The sequence below is a fragment of the Pseudoliparis swirei genome, chromosome 8, assembly GCF_029220125.1.
Source record: "Pseudoliparis swirei isolate HS2019 ecotype Mariana Trench chromosome 8, NWPU_hadal_v1, whole genome shotgun sequence".
NCBI lineage: Eukaryota > Metazoa > Chordata > Actinopteri > Perciformes > Liparidae > Pseudoliparis > Pseudoliparis swirei.
In genome coordinates, this window is record NC_079395.1 from 19,487,175 (window position 1) to 19,495,320 (window position 8,146).

At 47.2% G+C, this 8,146-nt stretch overlaps 1 pseudogene; it reads left to right on the forward strand.

The window, feature by feature from the left end:
* The first annotated feature begins 996 nt into the window (after nt 1–996).
* On the forward strand, nt 997–4,293 carry LOC130198495 (kelch-like protein 10; annotated as a pseudogene).
* The last annotated feature ends 3,853 nt before the right edge of the window (nt 4,294–8,146 follow it).

Here is an 8,146-nt window from a genome sequence, read left to right on the forward strand (position 1 = left end):
CTTGCCTTTGCTAAAGGAGCGGTAAAGATGGAGTATGGAAAGAAAGTCTCGTTCATGGAGACATTGGACTTGTTGTAAGTGCTCCAGCGTCACAAAGTTCCTGGTTACTAGGAAGAGTCCTCAAGACCTTTCTGGAAGGACTGGTGCGATCTGCACATGTGCAAACTAAGTATATCACGCTGGGCAGAGCAGTGAGCAAACGTCTTCTATAAGAAGCGGACACATACGCAACTTCCTATCCTTGGGTTTTGGGCTTGTCAGCGCCGCGGAGCATGTCGGTCGATATTCTCACAAGAACTCAAATAAATTCCCCGTCAGATATCAAAACACATTTGGCGGGAATTGATGACAGAGAGAGTAACTTTTATTCTTAAATACTTATTAATGAAGAAACAATGTGTCTCCAGCAGAAAGGGCACTGTCCTCATCCAGGGAAAAAGGGGAGGAGCTTGAGCACCACTAGGGGTCTACCTGTATGTATTGAATTGTTTTTGCCCTCCTGACATTAACATTCGGGGGCCGGTGTGTTGGAGCCTAAAGGTAGTTCTGTTGTTTTCTGCTATCTTTGAGGGAAACACCGGGTGAACTGGGACATGAAGTTCCTACATTTGAACACAGGATGACACGGTAACATTAAAAAGGCCTTCAGGTAATTTCTCTGATGAGAACAGGTGTGGATGGGAGGCCTACCGCTTTGGACCGTGGCCGTGTTGACGTGGTCGACAGGATCCTGTGTTGTGTGTAATGTTTTGCAATTGTATTCAACGCGCGTCCCAACATGTTCTCCCGTGCGCCCCCTGTGGCTTCAATATTTAAATGAGTAAAGTGTTCTCCAGTCTACCGGTTGAATTGAACGACGTCAGTTGGTCGGTGATGATATATGAATCCATTCTAGAATTCTTGCTCCTTCACATTATCTCCATGGACTCAAAACACCTCTCGGGACCCAAGAGACCAGTCGACCTTCAAGAAACTCTCGTACTCCAGGAACTCGAGATGAGCGACCAGGCCAAATCTTCGTTCAGGCACTCCGTGTTCAACGACCTCCGTCTGGAGGGACAGTTTTGCGACGCGGTCATCAACGTGGCGAACGTGGCGTTTGACGTCCACAGGGTCATCCTGTGTGACTGCAGCGAATACTTCATGTGAGTTGTATCTGAAGCTTGTGAATGTCTAATCAACAATAATTATTAACTTCCATGAAGTGTTGTATGCTACATTGATTGCAGAGTGCAGTTATTTATGATTATTATTGTATTATTATTTTTATTTGAATGCTACAGTGCTCCCTCAGTTCCATAGCAACTAGATTTGCAGATCAACACAGTAGCATTGAGGATTTTGTGTGTTCAGAAAAGTGACCAGATTACTTTAATGCAACTTGAGATGCTCGACTCAACGCACAACGGAGAAGCTGCACAACACGGAGATGAATTGAGATCACAAAACAAAATTAAATACAAAATGTAACATGAAATATTTGAGACATTCTTACTGCGAGTTACACTCTGATGTCCGGTGGTGAACGTGTTGTATAATTCCCCTTTAATACTAAACGGGGTCGTGTGTCGATTTTATTGGAGGGAAATTCATCTAGCTGTAGATGTTTTATATGACGGAGGTATGTGCTCCTGTGTAAGCTGGGTTGTGTTGACTTGAGTCTTAGTTTTGGTTTTATTCATAATGTGATTTTGTTTTTCGTTTTTTTTTATGTTGTCTGTCACTGTTTCATGTTGTATTGTATGGAACTTTGTGTGACGTGCTACTGCTGCTGTCTTGGCCAGGACACTCTTGTAAAGGAGATTTTTAATCTCAATGAGGCATTTCCTGGTTAAATAAATTTAAAATAAAATAAAATAAAAAATTCAAAGATCTGAAGTCTGTTTCCAACTCTTTGCTTCTATGTTTCACCCTCAGTGCTCTCTTCGGACGCTGGTGCCCAGCAGACAAGAAGGTCTTCGTCATACCGGGAGTGTCTCCCGACGCCATGCGGCTCATCATTGAGTTTGCGTACACCGGCTCCGTTTCAGTGACTGAAGAAAACGTGCAGGAGCTGCTGCTGGCGGCTGACCAGCTCAACGTGATGGCCGTCGTGCAGACTTGCTGCGACTTCTTCGGGGAGCAGCTTCAAGCGGAGAACTGCATCGGCATCTTTGAGTTCACCGACATCGTCTTCTGCCCCGAACTGCAGCGCAGGGCCTACCGCTACATGGTGGAGCACTTCGAGGAGGTGGCTCACCACGAAGAGTTCCTGCAGCTGTCCCTGCAGCAACTCATCGACATCCTCGAAAGAGATGACCTCAACGTGAGAAACGAGAGCGTTGCCTTCGAGGCCGTCCTTCGCTGGATCGACCACACGCCCGAAACACGGAAAGCACACGTAGCGGTGCTCTTTTCAAAGGTATGATAACCTTCGGTCATTTCGTTTGGACTTGCACCTTCAGCATTTGGCTGATGGTGTTTACCAGATTCAATTCAACACTCCTGTCCCATTTCTCTCTGCGTAGGTGCGACTGGCCTTGACGAGTTTGAACTACATGCGGCTCAAGGTTATGTCCAATGAGCTGGTGAGCACCAGCACTGAGTGCCTGTCAATGGCCCAGGGTGTCCTCGAGGCCATCGGTCACATCAGGACCAGCAGGCCTTCTGTTGCTCAGCTCAGCAACCCTCTCTCCCGCCCTCGCCTCCCGAACGCCGTCCTGTTGGCCATCGGAGGCTGGAGCGGCGGCAATCCAACCAACGGCATCTAGGCGTACGACTTCCGTGCCGACCACTGGATGAACATGACAAACAATTGCGAGCGTCCCCGCGCCTACCACGGCACCGCCGTCCTCAACGGGAGCCTCTACTGCATCGGCGGCTTCGACCGGGCGGAGTATTTTAACAGCGTGCGCAGTTTCGACCTGAGGACGTGCGTCTGGCACGAGGCCTCCCCCATGTGGCACCGCCGCTGCTACGTGAGCGTCACCGCGCTGGACGGATGCATCTACGCCATGGGAGGCTTCGATGGGAACTCGCGGCTCTGCACCGCCGAGCGCTACAGGCCCGAGGCCAACCAGTGGAGTCTCATCGCGCCGATGCGAGAGCGCCGGAGCGACGCCAGCAGCACGACGCTGCACAACAAGGTGGTGTGGAAAAGTGTCTGGGAGTTATTTAAGGGCAACAGAGTAAATGTGTACCTGTTGGTTACCTTGTTTCCATGGGACCTGATGCAGTTGTTTTGAGGTGCATTGAGTGATTGGCCAGAGGGAAGTGTGTCAGACGGAAGGTCTTCAGAGACCTATGGGCTCTCTAGAGAATGTGTGATGTTGTGTGCATGGACGTGAAAAGAGGTGCATGTGTGAGTTAGTGTGTGTGTGGGTCACTATTGCACACTGTGGTTAATTTGTATGTGGATTGTCAAGTAGAAAGAAAACATGTAAACACTTATTATCTGGATGGCACTGACATAAACAAGAATCCCCTTTCTTTTTTAGACAGTTTGTTTATAGCTTGTCTCAGGTTTCTAATCATGATTTAAAGAAACTTTAGTAAGATGATGCAACGTATTAGATATTAGAGACCAACACCAATAGTTGGACGATGGGAATCATCCTGCTAGAGTAGAAAGATCTCGGAATAATTTATAAGGAGTTGAAGCCAGAAGAAGTGATTATTTACTTAACCCCTCCTGTTCTCCCCAGCTTTACATCTGTGGGGGCTTCAATGGGACGGAGTGCCTGCAGACGGCTGAATGCTACCTCCCGGGGGCCGACCAGTGGACGATGATCGCCCTCATGAGCAGCCCGCGCAGCGGAACTGGCACCGCTGCATATGCAGGTCTCGTGTATGCAGTAAGTTCACTTGAAACTCGTGTGACGTTCAGTCAACAGATGAATCAGAAGGAGTTGAGTGTGAGTTTCTTTTCTTTCACCATATATTTCACTTGCTGTCCCAAAGGTTGGCGGCTTTGATGGCAACAACCGTCTGAACACTGCAGAGGCGTACGACCCCGTGCACAACAGCTGGCAGGAAGTGACGCCCATGGTGACGCCCCGCAGCAACTTTGGCATCGAAGTGCTGGACGATCGTCTCTTTGTTGTCGGGGGCTTCAACGGCAACACCACCTGCTACACCGTGGAGAGCTACGACGAGACGACCGCTGAGTGGACGGAGGCTTGTGACATGGACATTTTCTGCAGTGCCCTGAGCTGCTGCGTGGTGTCCGGGCTCCCCAACATGGCCGACTACGCTGTTCCCCGGGACGTCCTGCCGCTGTTACACGAGGATGCAGAATCGGACGAACACTCCTGAACCGTACCATCATCCACACGGTTTTAGGACCTAAAACTACAAAAGAGAAATAAAATGTCTTTGTGCGTTAATCTGCTGTCACTCCAGATAACCCGGCTGCTAGCTGCCGGCAAATACAAAGAATACACACATCCAGAGGTGTTGGCTCATTTCAGACCTCTAACCCCCCTTCCTCTCTAAGGTCCTTGAGGAAGTGGTCTCACACCAGTTGTGTGACTTTCTACATCATATTAGTTCATTTGAGGAGTTTCAGTCAGGATTTAGAAAACTGCAACTCTTTATTATCAGGCTGCTCTAATAAGTAGGTCGTCGTTTCTCAATATGCGTACTTGTGCCTACTTTTCTCTACTTGTGTCCTCGTGGACTTGTGAAACGTCATCAGTCGCAGCCCGAGTCCATGTTCCAATTCAAAGTTCGCTTCTCGCAAAGCACGGTCAAAAACCCTGCTGTGTGTCGGCGCGCATCACGGCAGACAGAGCGATGCGACCCGAGAAGTGTTAACGGGGGTGCTGAGCGATTAAATATATCTCTTGTTCTGCCTGTTTTGTGATATACATGCCTAAAAGGCGCCTAATATTTCTAGACTGAAATAATATCGGCATTATAATTATTATAACTATGAGGATTTTTTTAGTTGCCTCTTTTGTGTGCCCCCTCAGGACTCGGTGCCCTACGCGCAGCGCGTAGTGCGCGTTATGGAGCGGCGCTGATCACAACTCTGATCAAAACATAAACTAATACTACAAGAGGGCGCCCCATTTGACATTGTTTTGTTTGGCGGTCAGAAAAATAGGTCAGATAAAAGAATAACACGTAATTTATATCATAAATATTTTTATATTAATTTCAAACTTTTCAAAATTGAAAATTAAAAACATTTTATTTATTTATTGTAAATGACCTCTCGCGGCCCACCTGCAGTACCCACAGTTTGGGAATCGCTGCTCTAAACATAACTAACGTCAGTAAACAGCAGTGTTGGGCAAGTTACTGAAAATTAGTAATTAGTTACAGTTACTAGTTACTTCTTTTAAAAGTAATTTAATTACTTTACTAGTTACTGTATATCAAAAGTAATTAGTTACTAGGGAAAGTAACTTTTAAGTTACTTTTATGTCTGCTTTTTTAATGTAATGAACAGTACTGAACAGTCAAACACAATAAACATATTTTGTAGACCTATTTATTGCAATCAACAGGGCAACAGGCCTTCAAATCAAGCAGTAGTACAAAAGTCCCTTTTAATACTTAACTTTATACAAAATAACTGTCTCTTAGATGTGGATAGGGTCTTTGCACCTGCACATAATTTACAACTCACCACTACATTTTTGTCTTTAATTTCGACGAGCGAAATGTAATGTCCATACTTCCAGGAGAGAAAGCTCATTCTATCCGCACTGTCGGCCATGATGTGGTTTAATGCTCATTGATTGATTCGATTGGTGTATATTGTAGCGACCCTGTGAAGTGGCTGTCAATCACAGTGTGGCACCGTACATGCTGGTCGAGGGGGCGTGCCTGTGATTGGCAGAGTAGAGGGGAGGCGGGGTTAACCTGCCGGAAAACGGGAGTTAAGGGTGGTTGACGGGAACCGTTGTTGTTGACGTTCGAGCTGCTGAGCTGAGAGGAGCATGCTGTCTGTAACATGTAAATCTGCATCATGTAAACACACTGTTGGTGGATGCCCAATAAAGTGAGGATTAATAACGTCGTCCCGTCTCCGTGTCATCAGTGCCATAACGTCCGAGACGTTACAATGTCATTGCGCCACCAAGGTCCTGCGATGTCAGATCAGAAGCAGCTAAAGTAGGCCTAGCTTGTCTTCTTGTCTGCAAGTGTTCATTTTTCACAAAAGAGAGTAACGCGAGTAACGAACTCATTTACATTTCAGTAATTGTAACTGCGTTAGTTGAGTTAAAAAAATACTTCGTTACATGCTCGTTACCGCTAAAAGTAGTGGAATTACAGTAACGCGTTACTCCCAACACTGGTAAACAGCTGGACGAGGCTTTGAAATCACGGAGTTTTTGTTTGTTTATTTTTTTAGGAACCGTCGGACCAGTTGTGACGTCATGTTTTCAGCAGCGCTAATGTTGTGGTTGATTTATCACAAAACAACGTCAGGGGACAAACGCCGTCATGATCTGTTTGTCTGGTGCTGCGGGTCAGAGGAGAAGGAGGTGCAGCCGTTCGGTGGCGCGAGGAGCACTGCGCGGAGGAGGAAGTGGAGGAGGAGGAGGGAGGGGCGCGGCGGGGGAGGAGGAGGAGAAGGGGGGGGGGGGCTCGTGAGAGCCGCGGAGCGGTTCTAGGCGAAATTCTCACAAGAACTCAAATAAATGCCCCGTCGGATATTAAAACACATTTGGGGGGACTTGATGACAGAAAGAGTAACGCTTATTCTTAAATACGGATGAATTAAAAAAATGTGTCTCCAGCAAAAAGGGCACTTTACTCATCCAGGGCAAAGGGGCTGGTGCTTGAGCACCACTAGGGCTCTATCTGTGCATGTGCCTGATCACATATATACATTTACAGGGCTCTCAAGACAGGCAAGAGCTCCGAGAAGAGTTTTTGACGGGGGGTGCAAGTGCAAGTGACTTTTTTTCGTCCCGATGTGCGCGCACACGCCGGCATCCGAGCTCTGCGGCGCGCGAGACGGAGATCGGAGTCGTGTTAAAGCGACACGTAGAGACAGAATGACATGCTGCTGGTTCGAGACGACCAACATCAGACGGATTGGAAGCTCATTCTGCGCATGCGTTAAATGCGTTTTTAAAAAAACTAGTTAATCCTGAAATTTAATTAACTGAGTTAACGCGGTATTTTTCACAGCACTAGTATATATATATGTTGTGATGAAATATGAGAGACAATGAGAGACGGCGCCTGTCTCACACACACACACACACACGTGCAGACACACACATGCAGAAAGCTATGTGCACACTTGTGCCTGTAAACAGACATTTTTAGACCTCACATCCTCACACAAACAAATATAAACATACCAGAAGGCGCACACGCACACACACACACACACACACACACACACCTGCACATGTCAGCACAGGTACAAAATACATCTTGACATACTGCACTATAAGATGGCATGTGTGCACCTATATGCAGACAAAGAATTGCCAACACACACACACACATCCCAGACTTTCTTCTCCAAGGTAGGTCTACCCCCCTACCTCTCCCTCACTGCTGAGACGGGGCCATTCATCCATCCTCCCTCCCTCCCTCCCTACCTCGGTGCCTACCGCTTTATTTATTTATTCACCGGCTCACGGCCGGTTTGTTTTTTAAGCAAGACAAATTGAAAGGAATAAAAGTCCAGGCTTGTACAGGCTGCTGCTCCTATCGCCTTTGTGTCAAAAGGCAGCGCACTGGGTTATGAATCACGGCGCATGCAAGCGTGTGTGTGTGTGTGTGTGTGTGTAGGGGCTGCTCCACAACAAGCCAAGCTAAACTGAAACCCGGCTTCCATGAGGAGCATCAACGGCACAGTGATGTCACTCCACTTCTCAAAGGGGACACTCCGAAGGTTTCTTTCAATCATTTTCAGATACTTTTCCAAATATGGGTCGGTCGCATGTACAAATCCATGCAAACCACGACTCTTCGCTTTGGCCTAAACGAAACATTCACTAAAGGTGGTGCACCTGTTAACAGTGGTGGAGAACACCATCAACCAATGACAAAAAAGTTCTAACTCATTGAACACTGGCTGTGGGTCAGTGGTTAGCATGTCCGTCTTTCAGTCAGGGTGTTGGTGGTTCGATCCCCGCCCTAGTAAATATGTTCTCGAGCAAGACAGTTAACCCTGAAGTGCTCCCTGTAGCTG